The 19658-nt window shown below is 55.6% G+C and overlaps 20 non-coding genes and 11 pseudogenes across 20 annotated transcripts; all 31 read left to right on the top strand.

Annotated features, from left to right (window-relative positions):
• The first annotated feature begins 106 nt into the window (after nucleotides 1–106).
• Nucleotides 107–225, top strand: LOC130338559 (5S ribosomal RNA). The gene has a single exon (XR_008879239.1). It is a non-coding gene; the product is annotated as a 5S ribosomal RNA (ribosomal RNA).
• Nucleotides 226–887: 662 nt separating this feature from the next.
• Nucleotides 888–1006, top strand: LOC130338558 (5S ribosomal RNA). The gene has a single exon (XR_008879238.1). It is a non-coding gene; the product is annotated as a 5S ribosomal RNA (ribosomal RNA).
• Nucleotides 1007–1655: 649 nt separating this feature from the next.
• Nucleotides 1656–1774, top strand: LOC130338490 (5S ribosomal RNA). Its single transcript, XR_008879176.1, has one exon. It is a non-coding gene; the product is annotated as a 5S ribosomal RNA (ribosomal RNA).
• Nucleotides 1775–2074: 300 nt separating this feature from the next.
• On the top strand, nucleotides 2075–2194 carry LOC130338735 (5S ribosomal RNA; annotated as a pseudogene).
• Nucleotides 2195–2847: 653 nt separating this feature from the next.
• Nucleotides 2848–2966, top strand: LOC130338488 (5S ribosomal RNA). Its single transcript, XR_008879175.1, has one exon. It is a non-coding gene; the product is annotated as a 5S ribosomal RNA (ribosomal RNA).
• Nucleotides 2967–3266: 300 nt separating this feature from the next.
• LOC130338734 (5S ribosomal RNA) lies at nucleotides 3267–3386 on the top strand (annotated as a pseudogene).
• Nucleotides 3387–4045: 659 nt separating this feature from the next.
• LOC130338575 (5S ribosomal RNA) lies at nucleotides 4046–4164 on the top strand. Its single transcript, XR_008879254.1, has one exon. It is a non-coding gene; the product is annotated as a 5S ribosomal RNA (ribosomal RNA).
• Nucleotides 4165–4833: 669 nt separating this feature from the next.
• LOC130338487 (5S ribosomal RNA) lies at nucleotides 4834–4952 on the top strand. The gene has a single exon (XR_008879174.1). It is a non-coding gene; the product is annotated as a 5S ribosomal RNA (ribosomal RNA).
• A 300-nt stretch (nucleotides 4953–5252) lies between these two features.
• Nucleotides 5253–5372, top strand: LOC130338733 (5S ribosomal RNA; annotated as a pseudogene).
• Nucleotides 5373–6032: 660 nt separating this feature from the next.
• On the top strand, nucleotides 6033–6151 carry LOC130338485 (5S ribosomal RNA). Its single transcript, XR_008879172.1, has one exon. It is a non-coding gene; the product is annotated as a 5S ribosomal RNA (ribosomal RNA).
• Nucleotides 6152–6451: 300 nt separating this feature from the next.
• On the top strand, nucleotides 6452–6571 carry LOC130338732 (5S ribosomal RNA; annotated as a pseudogene).
• Nucleotides 6572–7224: 653 nt separating this feature from the next.
• LOC130338484 (5S ribosomal RNA) lies at nucleotides 7225–7343 on the top strand. Its single transcript, XR_008879171.1, has one exon. It is a non-coding gene; the product is annotated as a 5S ribosomal RNA (ribosomal RNA).
• A 300-nt stretch (nucleotides 7344–7643) lies between these two features.
• Nucleotides 7644–7763, top strand: LOC130338729 (5S ribosomal RNA; annotated as a pseudogene).
• Nucleotides 7764–8423: 660 nt separating this feature from the next.
• LOC130338483 (5S ribosomal RNA) lies at nucleotides 8424–8542 on the top strand. The gene has a single exon (XR_008879170.1). It is a non-coding gene; the product is annotated as a 5S ribosomal RNA (ribosomal RNA).
• A 300-nt stretch (nucleotides 8543–8842) lies between these two features.
• Nucleotides 8843–8962, top strand: LOC130338728 (5S ribosomal RNA; annotated as a pseudogene).
• A 653-nt stretch (nucleotides 8963–9615) lies between these two features.
• Nucleotides 9616–9734, top strand: LOC130338557 (5S ribosomal RNA). Its single transcript, XR_008879237.1, has one exon. It is a non-coding gene; the product is annotated as a 5S ribosomal RNA (ribosomal RNA).
• A 654-nt stretch (nucleotides 9735–10388) lies between these two features.
• LOC130338482 (5S ribosomal RNA) lies at nucleotides 10389–10507 on the top strand. The gene has a single exon (XR_008879169.1). It is a non-coding gene; the product is annotated as a 5S ribosomal RNA (ribosomal RNA).
• Nucleotides 10508–10807: 300 nt separating this feature from the next.
• LOC130338727 (5S ribosomal RNA) lies at nucleotides 10808–10927 on the top strand (annotated as a pseudogene).
• Nucleotides 10928–11589: 662 nt separating this feature from the next.
• On the top strand, nucleotides 11590–11708 carry LOC130338574 (5S ribosomal RNA). Its single transcript, XR_008879253.1, has one exon. It is a non-coding gene; the product is annotated as a 5S ribosomal RNA (ribosomal RNA).
• Nucleotides 11709–12384: 676 nt separating this feature from the next.
• On the top strand, nucleotides 12385–12503 carry LOC130338481 (5S ribosomal RNA). Its single transcript, XR_008879168.1, has one exon. It is a non-coding gene; the product is annotated as a 5S ribosomal RNA (ribosomal RNA).
• A 300-nt stretch (nucleotides 12504–12803) lies between these two features.
• LOC130338726 (5S ribosomal RNA) lies at nucleotides 12804–12923 on the top strand (annotated as a pseudogene).
• A 656-nt stretch (nucleotides 12924–13579) lies between these two features.
• On the top strand, nucleotides 13580–13698 carry LOC130338573 (5S ribosomal RNA). The gene has a single exon (XR_008879252.1). It is a non-coding gene; the product is annotated as a 5S ribosomal RNA (ribosomal RNA).
• A 652-nt stretch (nucleotides 13699–14350) lies between these two features.
• LOC130338480 (5S ribosomal RNA) lies at nucleotides 14351–14469 on the top strand. Its single transcript, XR_008879167.1, has one exon. It is a non-coding gene; the product is annotated as a 5S ribosomal RNA (ribosomal RNA).
• A 300-nt stretch (nucleotides 14470–14769) lies between these two features.
• LOC130338725 (5S ribosomal RNA) lies at nucleotides 14770–14889 on the top strand (annotated as a pseudogene).
• Nucleotides 14890–15548: 659 nt separating this feature from the next.
• Nucleotides 15549–15667, top strand: LOC130338479 (5S ribosomal RNA). The gene has a single exon (XR_008879166.1). It is a non-coding gene; the product is annotated as a 5S ribosomal RNA (ribosomal RNA).
• A 300-nt stretch (nucleotides 15668–15967) lies between these two features.
• LOC130338724 (5S ribosomal RNA) lies at nucleotides 15968–16087 on the top strand (annotated as a pseudogene).
• A 660-nt stretch (nucleotides 16088–16747) lies between these two features.
• Nucleotides 16748–16866, top strand: LOC130338477 (5S ribosomal RNA). The gene has a single exon (XR_008879165.1). It is a non-coding gene; the product is annotated as a 5S ribosomal RNA (ribosomal RNA).
• Nucleotides 16867–17166: 300 nt separating this feature from the next.
• On the top strand, nucleotides 17167–17286 carry LOC130338723 (5S ribosomal RNA; annotated as a pseudogene).
• A 653-nt stretch (nucleotides 17287–17939) lies between these two features.
• LOC130338556 (5S ribosomal RNA) lies at nucleotides 17940–18058 on the top strand. The gene has a single exon (XR_008879236.1). It is a non-coding gene; the product is annotated as a 5S ribosomal RNA (ribosomal RNA).
• Nucleotides 18059–18712: 654 nt separating this feature from the next.
• Nucleotides 18713–18831, top strand: LOC130338554 (5S ribosomal RNA). Its single transcript, XR_008879235.1, has one exon. It is a non-coding gene; the product is annotated as a 5S ribosomal RNA (ribosomal RNA).
• Nucleotides 18832–19485: 654 nt separating this feature from the next.
• On the top strand, nucleotides 19486–19604 carry LOC130338553 (5S ribosomal RNA). The gene has a single exon (XR_008879234.1). It is a non-coding gene; the product is annotated as a 5S ribosomal RNA (ribosomal RNA).
• The last annotated feature ends 54 nt before the right edge of the window (nucleotides 19605–19658 follow it).

Below are 19658 nucleotides of genomic sequence, written 5' to 3'. Positions count from 1 at the left end.
GCTGAGTGCGTGGAAAGGAGGGGGGCAGGAAGCAGGCCCAGTGCTGAGCAGCAGGCAGGCAGGCAGGCTGCAGAGTAGAAGAGCTGCAAATGAGAGGCTCGTCTCTGCCTACGGCCACACCACCCTGAACACGCCCGATCTCGTCTGATCTCGGAAGCCAAGCAGGGTTGGGCTCGGACAGTACTGGGATGGTTGACCTCCTGGGAATACCGGGTGCTGTAGACAGGTTGCGATGTTTCTTTACACTTTCTCCTCTGGCCCAGCCTGGGAAGGCACTTTCCCGAATATCGGGGGGGGGGGGGGGGGGGGAGATTTACGAAAACCTGTTTTGGGGGAAAAGTTGGCCCATTGCCCGTAAGCATCCAATGAGATGGCTTCTTCCAGTTTCAAAAAGGTAGCAAATAAAAAATGAAAAGAAGCAATGTGATCGGTTGCTACGGGCAACTGCTCCGCTTTTTCTCTGCGCAGGTTTTGACGAATCTCCCCCATTCAACTTGGGGCAAGCCAGAGCTGGAAGCCGCAGAGGCCTGTGTGCCGGTTTGCTGCTTGCTACTGTCAGCACACAATCCGTCCATCCAGCTCCGTGTCCCGGCCAGAAAAGCTCATTGCCCCTGCAGCCAGGCATGTGTAAATATAAGAGTTAAAAGCAGCCCAGCCAGGAAATGGCCAGGCTTTGAGCAGGCTGAGGCTGAAGGGGCCAGCCCGAGCAAGGGCTCCCTGTGCAAAGCAGTTTGTGTACGTAAGCCATAGAGCCAGTGAGCTGAAGCAGCCTTGGAGCTGGGCTGAGTGCGTGGAAAGGAGGGGGGCAGGAAGCAGGCCCAGTGCTGAGCAGCAGGCAGGCAGGCAGGCTGCAGAGTAGAAGAGCTGCAAATGAGAGGCTCGTCTCTGCCTACGGCCACACCACCCTGAACACGCCCGATCTCGTCTGATCTCGGAAGCCAAGCAGGGTTGGGCTCGGACAGTACTGGGATGGTTGACCTCCTGGGAATACCGGGTGCTGTAGACAGGTTGCGATGTTTCTTTACACTTTCTCCTCTGGCCCAGCCTGGGAAGGCACTTTCCCGAATATCGGGGGGGGGGGAGATTTACGAAAACCTGTTTTGGGGGAAAAGTTGGCCCATTGCCCGTAAGCATCCAATGAGATGGCTTCTTCCAGTTTCAAAAAGGTAGCAAATAAAAAATGAAAAGAAGCAATGTGATCGGTTGCTACGGGCAACTGCTCCGCTTTTTCTCTGCGCAGGTTTTGACGAATCTCCCCCATTCAACTTGGGGCAAGCCAGAGCTGGAAGCCGCAGAGGCCTGTGTGCCGGTTTGCTGCTTGCTACTGTCAGCACACAATCCGTCCATCCAGCTCCGTGTCCCGGCCAGAAAAGCTCATTGCCCCTGCAGCCAGGCATGTGTAAATATAAGAGTTAAAAGCAGCCCAGCCAGGAAATGGCCAGGCTTTGAGCAGGCTGAGGCTGAAGGGGCCAGCCCGAGCAAGGGCTCCCTGTGCAAAGCAGTTTGTGTACGTAAGCCATAGAGCCAGTGAGCTGAAGCAGCCTTGGAGCTGGGCTGAGTGCGTGGAAAGGAGGGGGGCAGGAAGCAGGCCCAGTGCTGAGCAGCAGGCAGGCAGGCTGCAGAGTAGAAGAGCTGCAAATGAGAGGCTCGTCTCTGCCTACGGCCACACCACCCTGAACACGCCCGATCTCGTCTGATCTCGGAAGCTAAGCAGGGTCGGGCCTGGTTAGTACTTGGATGGGAGACCGCCTGGGAATACCAGGTGCTGTAGGCTTTTTGCTTTTTCTCACTTCAACCAGCAGGGGTCAGTCTCCCCTATGCCTTTTTTACATTCACTTTCTTAGCTGCACATTTGCTTCTTTTCTTCTTTTTTTATGGCCTTTCTCCCTTGTGTTGTTTATGTGACGTCACAGTACGGGATATGCTCCTACAGTCCTATCAGCTTGAGTCCCTGCACGTCCCCAGGGCTCACCTGCAATGTACGCAGGGGTGCGCTACCTGCTGTCCAGCCCTTTGCGCAACGGTCCGCGGCCTGGAGGAAAGCTGCTTGTGCGACAGAGTGGGGCCAGCCAGTGTCTACCGGCCACACCACCCTGGGTATGCCCGATCTCGTCTGATCTCGGAAGCCAAGCAGGGTCGGGCTCGGACAGTACTGGGATGGTTGACCTCCTGGGAATACCGGGTGCTGTAGACAGGTTGCGATGTTTCTTTACACTTTCTCCTCTGGCCCAGCCTGGGAAGGCACTTTCCCGAATATCGGGGGGGGGGGGGGGAGATTTACGAAAACCTGTTTTGGGGGAAAAGTTGGCCCATTGCCCGTAAGCATCCAATGAGATGGCTTCTTCCAGTTTCAAAAAGGTAGCTAATAAAAAATGAAAAGAAGCAATGTGATCGGTTGCTACGGGCAACTGCTCCGCTTTTTCTCTGCGCAGGTTTTGACGAATCTCCCCCATTCAACTTGGGGCAAGCCAGAGCTGGAAGCCGCAGAGGCCTGTGTGCCGGTTTGCTGCTTGCTACTGTCAGCACACAATCCGTCCATCCAGCTCCATGTCCCGGCCAGAAAAGCTCATTGCCCCTGCAGCCAGGCATGTGTAAATATAAGAGTTAAAAGCAGCCCAGCCAGGAAATGGCCAGGCTTTGAGCAGGCTGAGGCTGAAGGGGCCAGCCCGAGCAAGGGCTCCCTGTGCAAAGCAGTTTGTGTACGTAAGCCATAGAGCCAGTGAGCTGAAGCAGCCTTGGAGCTGGGCTGAGTGCGTGGAAAGGAGGGGGGCAGGAAGCAGGCCCAGTGCTGAGCAGCAGGCAGGCAGGCTGCAGAGTAGAAGAGCTGCAAATGAGAGGCTCGTCTCTGCCTACGGCCACACCACCCTGAACACGCCCGATCTCGTCTGATCTCGGAAGCTAAGCAGGGTCGGGCCTGGTTAGTACTTGGATGGGAGACCGCCTGGGAATACCAGGTGCTGTAGGCTTTTTGCTTTTTCTCACTTCAACCAGCAGGGGTCAGTCTCCCCTATGCCTTTTTTACATTCACTTTCTTAGCTGCACATTTGCTTCTTTTCTTCTTTTTTTATGGCCTTTCTCCCTTGTGTTGTTTATGTGACGTCACAGTACGGGATATGCTCCTACAGTCCTATCAGCTTGAGTCCCTGCACGTCCCCAGGGCTCACCTGCAATGTACGCAGGGGTGCGCTACCTGCTGTCCAGCCCTTTGCGCAACGGTCCGCGGCCTGGAGGAAAGCTGCTTGTGCGACAGAGTGGGGCCAGCCAGTGTCTACCGGCCACACCACCCTGGGTATGCCCGATCTCGTCTGATCTCGGAAGCCAAGCAGGGTCGGGCTCGGACAGTACTGGGATGGTTGACCTCCTGGGAATACCGGGTGCTGTAGACAGGTTGCGATGTTTCTTTACACTTTCTCCTCTGGCCCAGCCTGGGAAGGCACTTTCCCGAATATCGGGGGGGGGGGGGAGATTTACGAAAACCTGTTTTGGGGGAAAAGTTGGCCCATTGCCCGTAAGCATCCAATGAGATGGCTTCTTCCAGTTTCAAAAAGGTAGCAAATAAAAAATGAAAAGAAGCAATGTGATCGGTTGCTACGGGCAACTGCTCCGCTTTTTCTCTGCGCAGGTTTTGACGAATCTCCCCCATTCAACTTGGGGCAAGCCAGAGCTGGAAGCCGCAGAGGCCTGTGTGCCGGTTTGCTGCTTGCTACTGTCAGCACACAATCCGTCCATCCAGCTCCGTGTCCCGGCCAGAAAAGCTCATTGCCCCTGCAGCCAGGCATGTGTAAATATAAGAGTTAAAAGCAGCCCAGCCAGGAAATGGCCAGGCTTTGAGCAGGCTGAGGCTGAAGGGGCCAGCCCGAGCAAGGGCTCCCTGTGCAAAGCAGTTTGTGTACGTAAGCCATAGAGCCAGTGAGCTGAAGCAGCCTTGGAGCTGGGCTGAGTGCGTGGAAAGGAGGGGGGCAGGAAGCAGGCCCAGTGCTGAGCAGCAGGCAGGCAGGCAGGCAGGCTGCAGAGTAGAAGAGCTGCAAACGAGAGGCTCGTCTCTGCCTACGGCCACACCACCCTGAACACGCCCGATCTCGTCTGATCTCGGAAGCCAAGCAGGGTCGGGCTCGGACAGTACTGGGATGGTTGACCTCCTGGGAATACCGGGTGCTGTAGACAGGTTGCGATGTTTCTTTACACTTTCTCCTCTGGCCCAGCCTGGGAAGGCACTTTCCCGAATATCGGGGGGGGGGGGGGGGGGGAGATTTACGAAAACCTGTTTTGGGGGAAAAGTTGGCCCATTGCCCGTAAGCATCCAATGAGATGGCTTCTTCCAGTTTCAAAAAGGTAGCAAATAAAAAATGAAAAGAAGCAATGTGATCGGTTGCTACGGGCAACTGCTCCGCTTTTTCTCTGCGCAGGTTTTGACGAATCTCCCCCATTCAACTTGGGGCAAGCCAGAGCTGGAAGCCGCAGAGGCCTGTGTGCCGGTTTGCTGCTTGCTACTGTCAGCACACAATCCGTCCATCCAGCTCCGTGTCCCGGCCAGAAAAGCTCATTGCCCCTGCAGCCAGGCATGTGTAAATATAAGAGTTAAAAGCAGCCCAGCCAGGAAATGGCCAGGCTTTGAGCAGGCTGAGGCTGAAGGGGCCAGCCCGAGCAAGGGCTCCCTGTGCAAAGCAGTTTGTGTACGTAAGCCATAGAGCCAGTGAGCTGAAGCAGCCTTGGAGCTGGGCTGAGTGCGTGGAAAGGAGGGGGGCAGGAAGCAGGCCCAGTGCTGAGCAGCAGGCAGGCAGGCAGGCAGGCAGGCTGCAGAGTAGAAGAGCTGCAAATGAGAGGCTCGTCTCTGCCTACGGCCACACCACCCTGAACACGCCCGATCTCGTCTGATCTCGGAAGCTAAGCAGGGTCGGGCCTGGTTAGTACTTGGATGGGAGACCGCCTGGGAATACCAGGTGCTGTAGGCTTTTTGCTTTTTCTCACTTCAACCAGCAGGGGTCAGTCTCCCCTATGCCTTTTTTACATTCACTTTCTTAGCTGCACATTTGCTTCTTTTCTTCTTTTTTTATGGCCTTTCTCCCTTGTGTTGTTTATGTGACGTCACAGTACGGGATATGCTCCTACAGTCCTATCAGCTTGAGTCCCTGCACGTCCCCAGGGCTCACCTGCAATGTACGCAGGGGTGCGCTACCTGCTGTCCAGCCCTTTGCGCAACGGTCCGCGGCCTGGAGGAAAGCTGCTTGTGCGACAGAGTGGGGCCAGCCAGTGTCTACCGGCCACACCACCCTGGGTATGCCCGATCTCGTCTGATCTCGGAAGCCAAGCAGGGTCGGGCTCGGACAGTACTGGGATGGTTGACCTCCTGGGAATACCGGGTGCTGTAGACAGGTTGCGATGTTTCTTTACACTTTCTCCTCTGGCCCAGCCTGGGAAGGCACTATCCCGAATATCGGGGGGGGGGAGATTTACGAAAACCTGTTTTGGGGGAAAAGTTGGCCCATTGCCCGTAAGCATCCAATGAGATGGCTTCTTCCAGTTTCAAAAAGGTAGCAAATAAAAAATGAAAAGAAGCAATGTGATCGGTTGCTACGGGCAACTGCTCCGCTTTTTCTCTGCGCAGGTTTTGACGAATCTCCCCCATTCAACTTGGGGCAAGCCAGAGCTGGAAGCCGCAGAGGCCTGTGTGCCGGTTTGCTGCTTGCTACTGTCAGCACACAATCCGTCCATCCAGCTCCGTGTCCCGGCCAGAAAAGCTCATTGCCCCTGCAGCCAGGCATGTGTAAATATAAGAGTTAAAAGCAGCCCAGCCAGGAAATGGCCAGGCTTTGAGCAGGCTGAGGCTGAAGGGGCCAGCCCGAGCAAGGGCTCCCTGTGCAAAGCAGTTTGTGTACGTAAGCCATAGAGCCAGTGAGCTGAAGCAGCCTTGGAGCTGGGCTGAGTGCGTGGAAAGGAGGGGGGCAGGAAGCAGGCCCAGTGCTGAGCAGCAGGCAGGCAGGCAGGCAGGCAGGCTGCAGAGTAGAAGAGCTGCAAATGAGAGGCTCGTCTCTGCCTACGGCCACACCACCCTGAACACGCCCGATCTCGTCTGATCTCGGAAGCTAAGCAGGGTCGGGCCTGGTTAGTACTTGGATGGGAGACCGCCTGGGAATACCAGGTGCTGTAGGCTTTTTGCTTTTTCTCACTTCAACCAGCAGGGGTCAGTCTCCCCTATGCCTTTTTTACATTCACTTTCTTAGCTGCACATTTGCTTCTTTTCTTCTTTTTTTATGGCCTTTCTCCCTTGTGTTGTTTATGTGACGTCACAGTACGGGATATGCTCCTACAGTCCTATCAGCTTGAGTCCCTGCACGTCCCCAGGGCTCACCTGCAATGTACGCAGGGGTGCGCTACCTGCTGTCCAGCCCTTTGCGCAACGGTCCGCGGCCTGGAGGAAAGCTGCTTGTGCGACAGAGTGGGGCCAGCCAGTGTCTACCGGCCACACCACCCTGGGTATGCCCGATCTCGTCTGATCTCGGAAGCCAAGCAGGGTCGGGCTCGGACAGTACTGGGATGGTTGACCTCCTGGGAATACCGGGTGCTGTAGACAGGTTGCGATGTTTCTTTACACTTTCTCCTCTGGCCCAGCCTGGGAAGGCACTTTCCCGAATATCGGGGGGGGGGGAGATTTACGAAAACCTGTTTTGGGGGAAAAGTTGGCCCATTGCCCGTAAGCATCCAATGAGATGGCTTCTTCCAGTTTCAAAAAGGTAGCAAATAAAAAATGAAAAGAAGCAATGTGATCGGTTGCTACGGGCAACTGCTCCGCTTTTTCTCTGCGCAGGTTTTGACGAATCTCCCCCATTCAACTTGGGGCAAGCCAGAGCTGGAAGCCGCAGAGGCCTGTGTGCCGGTTTGCTGCTTGCTACTGTCAGCACACAATCCGTCCATCCAGCTCCGTGTCCCGGCCAGAAAAGCTCATTGCCCCTGCAGCCAGGCATGTGTAAATATAAGAGTTAAAAGCAGCCCAGCCAGGAAATGGCCAGGCTTTGAGCAGGCTGAGGCTGAAGGGGCCAGCCCGAGCAAGGGCTCCCTGTGCAAAGCAGTTTGTGTACGTAAGCCATAGAGCCAGTGAGCTGAAGCAGCCTTGGAGCTGGGCTGAGTGCGTGGAAAGGAGGGGGGCAGGAAGCAGGCCCAGTGCTGAGCAGCAGGCAGGCAGGCAGGCTGCAGAGTAGAAGAGCTGCAAATGAGAGGCTCGTCTCTGCCTACGGCCACACCACCCTGAACACGCCCGATCTCGTCTGATCTCGGAAGCTAAGCAGGGTCGGGCCTGGTTAGTACTTGGATGGGAGACCGCCTGGGAATACCAGGTGCTGTAGGCTTTTTGCTTTTTCTCACTTCAACCAGCAGGGGTCAGTCTCCCCTATGCCTTTTTTACATTCACTTTCTTAGCTGCACATTTGCTTCTTTTCTTCTTTTTTTATGGCCTTTCTCCCTTGTGTTGTTTATGTGACGTCACAGTACGGGATATGCTCCTACAGTCCTATCAGCTTGAGTCCCTGCACGTCCCCAGGGCTCACCTGCAATGTACGCAGGGGTGCGCTACCTGCTGTCCAGCCCTTTGCGCAACGGTCCGCGGCCTGGAGGAAAGCTGCTTGTGCGACAGAGTGGGGCCAGCCAGTGTCTACCGGCCACACCACCCTGGGTATGCCCGATCTCGTCTGATCTCGGAAGCCAAGCAGGGTCGGGCTCGGACAGTACTGGGATGGTTGACCTCCTGGGAATACCGGGTGCTGTAGACAGGTTGCGATGTTTCTTTACACTTTCTCCTCTGGCCCAGCCTGGGAAGGCACTATCCCGAATATCGGGGGGGGGGAGATTTACGAAAACCTGTTTTGGGGGAAAAGTTGGCCCATTGCCCGTAAGCATCCAATGAGATGGCTTCTTCCAGTTTCAAAAAGGTAGCAAATAAAAAATGAAAAGAAGCAATGTGATCGGTTGCTACGGGCAACTGCTCCGCTTTTTCTCTGCGCAGGTTTTGACGAATCTCCCCCATTCAACTTGGGGCAAGCCAGAGCTGGAAGCCGCAGAGGCCTGTGTGCCGGTTTGCTGCTTGCTACTGTCAGCACACAATCCGTCCATCCAGCTCCGTGTCCCGGCCAGAAAAGCTCATTGCCCCTGCAGCCAGGCATGTGTAAATATAAGAGTTAAAAGCAGCCCAGCCAGGAAATGGCCAGGCTTTGAGCAGGCTGAGGCTGAAGGGGCCAGCCCGAGCAAGGGCTCCCTGTGCAAAGCAGTTTGTGTACGTAAGCCATAGAGCCAGTGAGCTGAAGCAGCCTTGGAGCTGGGCTGAGTGCGTGGAAAGGAGGGGGGCAGGAAGCAGGCCCAGTGCTGAGCAGCAGGCAGGCAGGCAGGCAGGCAGGCTGCAGAGTAGAAGAGCTGCAAATGAGAGGCTCGTCTCTGCCTACGGCCACACCACCCTGAACACGCCCGATCTCGTCTGATCTCGGAAGCTAAGCAGGGTCGGGCCTGGTTAGTACTTGGATGGGAGACCGCCTGGGAATACCAGGTGCTGTAGGCTTTTTGCTTTTTCTCACTTCAACCAGCAGGGGTCAGTCTCCCCTATGCCTTTTTTACATTCACTTTCTTAGCTGCACATTTGCTTCTTTTCTTCTTTTTTTATGGCCTTTCTCCCTTGTGTTGTTTATGTGACGTCACAGTACGGGATATGCTCCTACAGTCCTATCAGCTTGAGTCCCTGCACGTCCCCAGGGCTCACCTGCAATGTACGCAGGGGTGCGCTACCTGCTGTCCAGCCCTTTGCGCAACGGTCCGCGGCCTGGAGGAAAGCTGCTTGTGCGACAGAGTGGGGCCAGCCAGTGTCTACCGGCCACACCACCCTGGGTATGCCCGATCTCGTCTGATCTCGGAAGCCAAGCAGGGTCGGGCTCGGACAGTACTGGGATGGTTGACCTCCTGGGAATACCGGGTGCTGTAGACAGGTTGCGATGTTTCTTTACACTTTCTCCTCTGGCCCAGCCTGGGAAGGCACTTTCCCGAATATCGGGGGGGGGGGAGATTTACGAAAACCTGTTTTGGGGGAAAAGTTGGCCCATTGCCCGTAAGCATCCAATGAGATGGCTTCTTCCAGTTTCAAAAAGGTAGCAAATAAAAAATGAAAAGAAGCAATGTGATCGGTTGCTACGGGCAACTGCTCCGCTTTTTCTCTGCGCAGGTTTTGACGAATCTCCCCCATTCAACTTGGGGCAAGCCAGAGCTGGAAGCCGCAGAGGCCTGTGTGCCGGTTTGCTGCTTGCTACTGTCAGCACACAATCCGTCCATCCAGCTCCGTGTCCCGGCCAGAAAAGCTCATTGCCCCTGCAGCCAGGCATGTGTAAATATAAGAGTTAAAAGCAGCCCAGCCAGGAAATGGCCAGGCTTTGAGCAGGCTGAGGCTGAAGGGGCCAGCCCGAGCAAGGGCTCCCTGTGCAAAGCAGTTTGTGTACGTAAGCCATAGAGCCAGTGAGCTGAAGCAGCCTTGGAGCTGGGCTGAGTGCGTGGAAAGGAGGGGGGCAGGAAGCAGGCCCAGTGCTGAGCAGCAGGCAGGCAGGCAGGCTGCAGAGTAGAAGAGCTGCAAATGAGAGGCTCGTCTCTGCCTACGGCCACACCACCCTGAACACGCCCGATCTCGTCTGATCTCGGAAGCCAAGCAGGGTTGGGCTCGGACAGTACTGGGATGGTTGACCTCCTGGGAATACCGGGTGCTGTAGACAGGTTGCGATGTTTCTTTACACTTTCTCCTCTGGCCCAGCCTGGGAAGGCACTTTCCCGAATATCGGGGGGGGGGGGAGATTTACGAAAACCTGTTTTGGGGGAAAAGTTGGCCCATTGCCCGTAAGCATCCAATGAGATGGCTTCTTCCAGTTTCAAAAAGGTAGCAAATAAAAAATGAAAAGAAGCAATGTGATCGGTTGCTACGGGCAACTGCTCCGCTTTTTCTCTGCGCAGGTTTTGACGAATCTCCCCCATTCAACTTGGGGCAAGCCAGAGCTGGAAGCCGCAGAGGCCTGTGTGCCGGTTTGCTGCTTGCTACTGTCAGCACACAATCCGTCCATCCAGCTCCGTGTCCCGGCCAGAAAAGCTCATTGCCCCTGCAGCCAGGCATGTGTAAATATAAGAGTTAAAAGCAGCCCAGCCAGGAAATGGCCAGGCTTTGAGCAGGCTGAGGCTGAAGGGGCCAGCCCGAGCAAGGGCTCCCTGTGCAAAGCAGTTTGTGTACGTAAGCCATAGAGCCAGTGAGCTGAAGCAGCCTTGGAGCTGGGCTGAGTGCGTGGAAAGGAGGGGGGCAGGAAGCAGGCCCAGTGCTGAGCAGCAGGCAGGCAGGCAGGCTGCAGAGTAGAAGAGCTGCAAATGAGAGGCTCGTCTCTGCCTACGGCCACACCACCCTGAACACGCCCGATCTCGTCTGATCTCGGAAGCTAAGCAGGGTCGGGCCTGGTTAGTACTTGGATGGGAGACCGCCTGGGAATACCAGGTGCTGTAGGCTTTTTGCTTTTTCTCACTTCAACCAGCAGGGGTCAGTCTCCCCTATGCCTTTTTTACATTCACTTTCTTAGCTGCACATTTGCTTCTTTTCTTCTTTTTTTATGGCCTTTCTCCCTTGTGTTGTTTATGTGACGTCACAGTACGGGATATGCTCCTACAGTCCTATCAGCTTGAGTCCCTGCACGTCCCCAGGGCTCACCTGCAATGTACGCAGGGGTGCGCTACCTGCTGTCCAGCCCTTTGCGCAACGGTCCGCGGCCTGGAGGAAAGCTGCTTGTGCGACAGAGTGGGGCCAGCCAGTGTCTACCGGCCACACCACCCTGGGTATGCCCGATCTCGTCTGATCTCGGAAGCCAAGCAGGGTCGGGCTCGGACAGTACTGGGATGGTTGACCTCCTGGGAATACCGGGTGCTGTAGACAGGTTGCGATGTTTCTTTACACTTTCTCCTCTGGCCCAGCCTGGGAAGGCACTTTCCCGAATATCGGGGGGGGGGGGGGGGGGGGAGATTTACGAAAACCTGTTTTGGGGGAAAAGTTGGCCCATTGCCCGTAAGCATCCAATGAGATGGCTTCTTCCAGTTTCAAAAAGGTAGCAAATAAAAAATGAAAAGAAGCAATGTGATCGGTTGCTACGGGCAACTGCTCCGCTTTTTCTCTGCGCAGGTTTTGACGAATCTCCCCCATTCAACTTGGGGCAAGCCAGAGCTGGAAGCCGCAGAGGCCTGTGTGCCGGTTTGCTGCTTGCTACTGTCAGCACACAATCCGTCCATCCAGCTCCGTGTCCCGGCCAGAAAAGCTCATTGCCCCTGCAGCCAGGCATGTGTAAATATAAGAGTTAAAAGCAGCCCAGCCAGGAAATGGCCAGGCTTTGAGCAGGCTGAGGCTGAAGGGGCCAGCCCGAGCAAGGGCTCCCTGTGCAAAGCAGTTTGTGTACGTAAGCCATAGAGCCAGTGAGCTGAAGCAGCCTTGGAGCTGGGCTGAGTGCGTGGAAAGGAGGGGGGCAGGAAGCAGGCCCAGTGCTGAGCAGCAGGCAGGCAGGCAGGCTGCAGAGTAGAAGAGCTGCAAATGAGAGGCTCGTCTCTGCCTACGGCCACACCACCCTGAACACGCCCGATCTCGTCTGATCTCGGAAGCCAAGCAGGGTCGGGCTCGGACAGTACTGGGATGGTTGACCTCCTGGGAATACCGGGTGCTGTAGACAGGTTGCGATGTTTCTTTACACTTTCTCCTCTGGCCCAGCCTGGGAAGGCACTTTCCCGAATATCGGGGGGGGGGAGATTTACGAAAACCTGTTTTGGGGGAAAAGTTGGCCCATTGCCCGTAAGCATCCAATGAGATGGCTTCTTCCAGTTTCAAAAAGGTAGCAAATAAAAAATGAAAAGAAGCAATGTGATCGGTTGCTACGGGCAACTGCTCCGCTTTTTCTCTGCGCAGGTTTTGACGAATCTCCCCCATTCAACTTGGGGCAAGCCAGAGCTGGAAGCCGCAGAGGCCTGTGTGCCGGTTTGCTGCTTGCTACTGTCAGCACACAATCCGTCCATCCAGCTCCGTGTCCCGGCCAGAAAAGCTCATTGCCCCTGCAGCCAGGCATGTGTAAATATAAGAGTTAAAAGCAGCCCAGCCAGGAAATGGCCAGGCTTTGAGCAGGCTGAGGCTGAAGGGGCCAGCCCGAGCAAGGGCTCCCTGTGCAAAGCAGTTTGTGTACGTAAGCCATAGAGCCAGTGAGCTGAAGCAGCCTTGGAGCTGGGCTGAGTGCGTGGAAAGGAGGGGGGCAGGAAGCAGGCCCAGTGCTGAGCAGCAGGCAGGCAGGCAGGCAGGCAGGCAGGCAGGCAGGCAGGCTGCAGAGTAGAAGAGCTGCAAATGAGAGGCTCGTCTCTGCCTACGGCCACACCACCCTGAACACGCCCGATCTCGTCTGATCTCGGAAGCTAAGCAGGGTCGGGCCTGGTTAGTACTTGGATGGGAGACCGCCTGGGAATACCAGGTGCTGTAGGCTTTTTGCTTTTTCTCACTTCAACCAGCAGGGGTCAGTCTCCCCTATGCCTTTTTTACATTCACTTTCTTAGCTGCACATTTGCTTCTTTTCTTCTTTTTTTATGGCCTTTCTCCCTTGTGTTGTTTATGTGACGTCACAGTACGGGATATGCTCCTACAGTCCTATCAGCTTGAGTCCCTGCACGTCCCCAGGGCTCACCTGCAATGTACGCAGGGGTGCGCTACCTGCTGTCCAGCCCTTTGCGCAACGGTCCGCGGCCTGGAGGAAAGCTGCTTGTGCGACAGAGTGGGGCCAGCCAGTGTCTACCGGCCACACCACCCTGGGTATGCCCGATCTCGTCTGATCTCGGAAGCCAAGCAGGGTCGGGCTCGGACAGTACTGGGATGGTTGACCTCCTGGGAATACCGGGTGCTGTAGACAGGTTGCGATGTTTCTTTACACTTTCTCCTCTGGCCCAGCCTGGGAAGGCACTTTCCCGAATATCGGGGGGGGGGAGATTTACGAAAACCTGTTTTGGGGGAAAAGTTGGCCCATTGCCCGTAAGCATCCAATGAGATGGCTTCTTCCAGTTTCAAAAAGGTAGCAAATAAAAAATGAAAAGAAGCAATGTGATCGGTTGCTACGGGCAACTGCTCCGCTTTTTCTCTGCGCAGGTTTTGACGAATCTCCCCCATTCAACTTGGGGCAAGCCAGAGCTGGAAGCCGCAGAGGCCTGTGTGCCGGTTTGCTGCTTGCTACTGTCAGCACACAATCCGTCCATCCAGCTCCGTGTCCCGGCCAGAAAAGCTCATTGCCCCTGCAGCCAGGCATGTGTAAATATAAGAGTTAAAAGCAGCCCAGCCAGGAAATGGCCAGGCTTTGAGCAGGCTGAGGCTGAAGGGGCCAGCCCGAGCAAGGGCTCCCTGTGCAAAGCAGTTTGTGTACGTAAGCCATAGAGCCAGTGAGCTGAAGCAGCCTTGGAGCTGGGCTGAGTGCGTGGAAAGGAGGGGGGCAGGAAGCAGGCCCAGTGCTGAGCAGCAGGCAGGCAGGCAGGCAGGCTGCAGAGTAGAAGAGCTGCAAACGAGAGGCTCGTCTCTGCCTACGGCCACACCACCCTGAACACGCCCGATCTCGTCTGATCTCGGAAGCCAAGCAGGGTCGGGCTCGGACAGTACTGGGATGGTTGACCTCCTGGGAATACCGGGTGCTGTAGACAGGTTGCGATGTTTCTTTACACTTTCTCCTCTGGCCCAGCCTGGGAAGGCACTTTCCCGAATATCGGGGGGGGGGAGATTTACGAAAACCTGTTTTGGGGGAAAAGTTGGCCCATTGCCCGTAAGCATCCAATGAGATGGCTTCTTCCAGTTTCAAAAAGGTAGCAAATAAAAAATGAAAAGAAGCAATGTGATCGGTTGCTACGGGCAACTGCTCCGCTTTTTCTCTGCGCAGGTTTTGACGAATCTCCCCCATTCAACTTGGGGCAAGCCAGAGCTGGAAGCCGCAGAGGCCTGTGTGCCGGTTTGCTGCTTGCTACTGTCAGCACACAATCCGTCCATCCAGCTCCGTGTCCCGGCCAGAAAAGCTCATTGCCCCTGCAGCCAGGCATGTGTAAATATAAGAGTTAAAAGCAGCCCAGCCAGGAAATGGCCAGGCTTTGAGCAGGCTGAGGCTGAAGGGGCCAGCCCGAGCAAGGGCTCCCTGTGCAAAGCAGTTTGTGTACGTAAGCCATAGAGCCAGTGAGCTGAAGCAGCCTTGGAGCTGGGCTGAGTGCGTGGAAAGGAGGGGGGCAGGAAGCAGGCCCAGTGCTGAGCAGCAGGCAGGCAGGCAGGCTGCAGAGTAGAAGAGCTGCAAATGAGAGGCTCGTCTCTGCCTACGGCCACACCACCCTGAACACGCCCGATCTCGTCTGATCTCGGAAGCTAAGCAGGGTCGGGCCTGGTTAGTACTTGGATGGGAGACCGCCTGGGAATACCAGGTGCTGTAGGCTTTTTGCTTTTTCTCACTTCAACCAGCAGGGGTCAGGCTCCCCTATGCCTTTTTTACATTCACTTTCTTAGCTGCACATTTGCTTCTTTTCTTCTTTTTTTATGGCCTTTCTCCCTTGTGTTGTTTATGTGACGTCACAGTACGGGATATGCTCCTACAGTCCTATCAGCTTGAGTCCCTGCACGTCCCCAGGGCTCACCTGCAATGTACGCAGGGGTGCGCTACCTGCTGTCCAGCCCTTTGCGCAACGGTCCGCGGCCTGGAGGAAAGCTGCTTGTGCGACAGAGTGGGGCCAGCCAGTGTCTACCGGCCACACCACCCTGGGTATGCCCGATCTCGTCTGATCTCGGAAGCCAAGCAGGGTCGGGCTCGGACAGTACTGGGATGGTTGACCTCCTGGGAATACCGGGTGCTGTAGACAGGTTGCGATGTTTCTTTACACTTTCTCCTCTGGCCCAGCCTGGGAAGGCACTATCCCGAATATCGGGGGGGGGAGATTTACGAAAACCTGTTTTGGGGGAAAAGTTGGCCCATTGCCCGTAAGCATCCAATGAGATGGCTTCTTCCAGTTTCAAAAAGGTAGCAAATAAAAAATGAAAAGAAGCAATGTGATCGGTTGCTACGGGCAACTGCTCCGCTTTTTCTCTGCGCAGGTTTTGACGAATCTCCCCCATTCAACTTGGGGCAAGCCAGAGCTGGAAGCCGCAGAGGCCTGTGTGCCGGTTTGCTGCTTGCTACTGTCAGCACACAATCCGTCCATCCAGCTCCGTGTCCCGGCCAGAAAAGCTCATTGCCCCTGCAGCCAGGCATGTGTAAATATAAGAGTTAAAAGCAGCCCAGCCAGGAAATGGCCAGGCTTTGAGCAGGCTGAGGCTGAAGGGGCCAGCCCGAGCAAGGGCTCCCTGTGCAAAGCAGTTTGTGTACGTAAGCCATAGAGCCAGTGAGCTGAAGCAGCCTTGGAGCTGGGCTGAGTGCGTGGAAAGGAGGGGGGCAGGAAGCAGGCCCAGTGCTGAGCAGCAGGCAGGCAGGCAGGCAGGCAGGCTGCAGAGTAGAAGAGCTGCAAATGAGAGGCTCGTCTCTGCCTACGGCCACACCACCCTGAACACGCCCGATCTCGTCTGATCTCGGAAGCTAAGCAGGGTCGGGCCTGGTTAGTACTTGGATGGGAGACCGCCTGGGAATACCAGGTGCTGTAGGCTTTTTGCTTTTTCTCACTTCAACCAGCAGGGGTCAGTCTCCCCTATGCCTTTTTTACATTCACTTTCTTAGCTGCACATTTGCTTCTTTTCTTCTTTTTTTATGGCCTTTCTCCCTTGTGTTGTTTATGTGACGTCACAGTACGGGATATGCTCCTACAGTCCTATCAGCTTGAGTCCCTGCACGTCCCCAGGGCTCACCTGCAATGTACGCAGGGGTGCGCTACCTGCTGTCCAGCCCTTTGCGCAACGGTCCGCGGCCTGGAGGAAAGCTGCTTGTGCGACAGAGTGGGGCCAGCCAGTGTCTACCGGCCACACCACCCTGGGTATGCCCGATCTCGTCTGATCTCGGAAGCCAAGCAGGGTCGGGCTCGGACAGTACTGGGATGGTTGACCTCCTGGGAATACCGGGTGCTGTAGACAGGTTGCGATGTTTCTTTACACTTTCTCCTCTGGCCCAGCCTGGGAAGGCACTATCCCGAATATCGGGGGGGGGGAGATTTACGAAAACCTGTTTTGGGGGAAAAGTTGGCCCATTGCCCGTAAGCATCCAATGAGATGGCTTCTTCCAGTTTCAAAAAGGTAGCAAATAAAAAATGAAAAGAAGCAATGTGATCGGTTGCTACGGGCAACTGCTCCGCTTTTTCTCTGCGCAGGTTTTGACGAATCTCCCCCATTCAACTTGGGGCAAGCCAGAGCTGGAAGCCGCAGAGGCCTGTGTGCCGGTTTGCTGCTTGCTACTGTCAGCACACAATCCGTCCATCCAGCTCCGTGTCCCGGCCAGAAAAGCTCATTGCCCCTGCAGCCAGGCATGTGTAAATATAAGAGTTAAAAGCAGCCCAGCCAGGAAATGGCCAGGCTTTGAGCAGGCTGAGGCTGAAGGGGCCAGCCCGAGCAAGGGCTCCCTGTGCAAAGCAGTTTGTGTACGTAAGCCATAGAGCCAGTGAGCTGAAGCAGCCTTGGAGCTGGGCTGAGTGCGTGGAAAGGAGGGGGGCAGGAAGCAGGCCCAGTGCTGAGCAGCAGGCAGGCAGGCAGGCAGGCAGGCTGCAGAGTAGAAGAGCTGCAAATGAGAGGCTCGTCTCTGCCTACGGCCACACCACCCTGAACACGCCCGATCTCGTCTGATCTCGGAAGCTAAGCAGGGTCGGGCCTGGTTAGTACTTGGATGGGAGACCGCCTGGGAATACCAGGTGCTGTAGGCTTTTTGCTTTTTCTCACTTCAACCAGCAGGGGTCAGTCTCCCCTATGCCTTTTTTACATTCACTTTCTTAGCTGCACATTTGCTTCTTTTCTTCTTTTTTTATGGCCTTTCTCCCTTGTGTTGTTTATGTGACGTCACAGTACGGGATATGCTCCTACAGTCCTATCAGCTTGAGTCCCTGCACGTCCCCAGGGCTCACCTGCAATGTACGCAGGGGTGCGCTACCTGCTGTCCAGCCCTTTGCGCAACGGTCCGCGGCCTGGAGGAAAGCTGCTTGTGCGACAGAGTGGGGCCAGCCAGTGTCTACCGGCCACACCACCCTGGGTATGCCCGATCTCGTCTGATCTCGGAAGCCAAGCAGGGTCGGGCTCGGACAGTACTGGGATGGTTGACCTCCTGGGAATACCGGGTGCTGTAGACAGGTTGCGATGTTTCTTTACACTTTCTCCTCTGGCCCAGCCTGGGAAGGCACTTTCCCGAATATCGGGGGGGGGGGAGATTTACGAAAACCTGTTTTGGGGGAAAAGTTGGCCCATTGCCCGTAAGCATCCAATGAGATGGCTTCTTCCAGTTTCAAAAAGGTAGCAAATAAAAAATGAAAAGAAGCAATGTGATCGGTTGCTACGGGCAACTGCTCCGCTTTTTCTCTGCGCAGGTTTTGACGAATCTCCCCCATTCAACTTGGGGCAAGCCAGAGCTGGAAGCCGCAGAGGCCTGTGTGCCGGTTTGCTGCTTGCTACTGTCAGCACACAATCCGTCCATCCAGCTCCGTGTCCCGGCCAGAAAAGCTCATTGCCCCTGCAGCCAGGCATGTGTAAATATAAGAGTTAAAAGCAGCCCAGCCAGGAAATGGCCAGGCTTTGAGCAGGCTGAGGCTGAAGGGGCCAGCCCGAGCAAGGGCTCCCTGTGCAAAGCAGTTTGTGTACGTAAGCCATAGAGCCAGTGAGCTGAAGCAGCCTTGGAGCTGGGCTGAGTGCGTGGAAAGGAGGGGGGCAGGAAGCAGGCCCAGTGCTGAGCAGCAGGCAGGCAGGCAGGCTGCAGAGTAGAAGAGCTGCAAATGAGAGGCTCGTCTCTGCCTACGGCCACACCACCCTGAACACGCCCGATCTCGTCTGATCTCGGAAGCCAAGCAGGGTTGGGCTCGGACAGTACTGGGATGGTTGACCTCCTGGGAATACCGGGTGCTGTAGACAGGTTGCGATGTTTCTTTACACTTTCTCCTCTGGCCCAGCCTGGGAAGGCACTTTCCCGAATATCGGGGGGGGGGGGAGATTTACGAAAACCTGTTTTGGGGGAAAAGTTGGCCCATTGCCCGTAAGCATCCAATGAGATGGCTTCTTCCAGTTTCAAAAAGGTAGCAAATAAAAAATGAAAAGAAGCAATGTGATCGGTTGCTACGGGCAACTGCTCCGCTTTTTCTCTGCGCAGGTTTTGACGAATCTCCCCCATTCAACTTGGGGCAAGCCAGAGCTGGAAGCCGCAGAGGCCTGTGTGCCGGTTTGCTGCTTGCTACTGTCAGCACACAATCCGTCCATCCAGCTCCGTGTCCCGGCCAGAAAAGCTCATTGCCCCTGCAGCCAGGCATGTGTAAATATAAGAGTTAAAAGCAGCCCAGCCAGGAAATGGCCAGGCTTTGAGCAGGCTGAGGCTGAAGGGGCCAGCCCGAGCAAGGGCTCCCTGTGCAAAGCAGTTTGTGTACGTAAGCCATAGAGCCAGTGAGCTGAAGCAGCCTTGGAGCTGGGCTGAGTGCGTGGAAAGGAGGGGGGCAGGAAGCAGGCCCAGTGCTGAGCAGCAGGCAGGCAGGCAGGCTGCAGAGTAGAAGAGCTGCAAATGAGAGGCTCGTCTCTGCCTACGGCCACACCACCCTGAACACGCCCGATCTCGTCTGATCTCGGAAGCCAAGCAGGGTTGGGCTCGGACAGTACTGGGATGGTTGACCTCCTGGGAATACCGGGTGCTGTAGACAGGTTGCGATGTTTCTTTACACTTTCTCCTCTGGCCCAGCCTGGGAAGGCACTTTCCCGAATATCGGGGGGGGGGGGAGATTTACGAAAACCTGTTTTGGGGGAAAAGTTGGCCCATTGCCCGTAAGCATCCAATGAGATGGCTTCTTCCAGTTTCAAAAAGGTAGCAAATAAAAAATGAAAAGAAGCAATGTGATCGGTTGCTACGGGCAACTGCTCCGCTTTTTCTCTGCGCAGGTTTTGACGAATCTCCCCCATTCAACTTGGGGCAAGCCAGAGCTGGAAGCCGCAGAGGCCTGTGTGCCGGTTTGCTGCTTGCTACTGTCAGCACACAATCCGTCCATCCAGCTCCGTGTCCCGGCCAGAAAAGCTCATTGCCCCTGCAGCCAGGCATGTGTAAATATAAGAGTTAAAAGCAGCCCAGCCAGGAAATGGCCAGGCTTTGAGCAGGCTGAGGCTGAAGGGGCCAGCCCGAGCAAGGGCTCCCTGTGCAAAGCAGTTTGTGTACGTAAGCCATAGAGCCAGTGAGCTGAAGCAGCCTTGGAGCTGGGCTGAGTGCGTGGAAAGGAGGGGGGCAGGAAGCAGGCCCAGTGCTGAGCAGCAGGCAGGCAGGCAGGCTGCAGAGTAGAAGAGCTGCAAATGAGAGGCTCGTCTCTGCCTACGGCCACACCACCCTGAACACGCCCGATCTCGTCTGATCTCGGAAGCCAAGCAGGGTTGGGCTCGGACAGTACTGGGATGGTTGACCTCCTGGGAATACCGGGTGCTGTAGACAGGTTGCGATGTTTCTTTACACTTTCTCCTCTGGCCCAGCCTGGGAAGGCACTTT

This window comes from Hyla sarda, unplaced genomic scaffold (assembly GCF_029499605.1).
Source record: "Hyla sarda isolate aHylSar1 unplaced genomic scaffold, aHylSar1.hap1 scaffold_523, whole genome shotgun sequence".
Taxonomy (NCBI): Eukaryota; Metazoa; Chordata; class Amphibia; order Anura; family Hylidae; genus Hyla; species Hyla sarda.
This window is presented reverse-complemented; position numbering and strand designations above follow the sequence as displayed.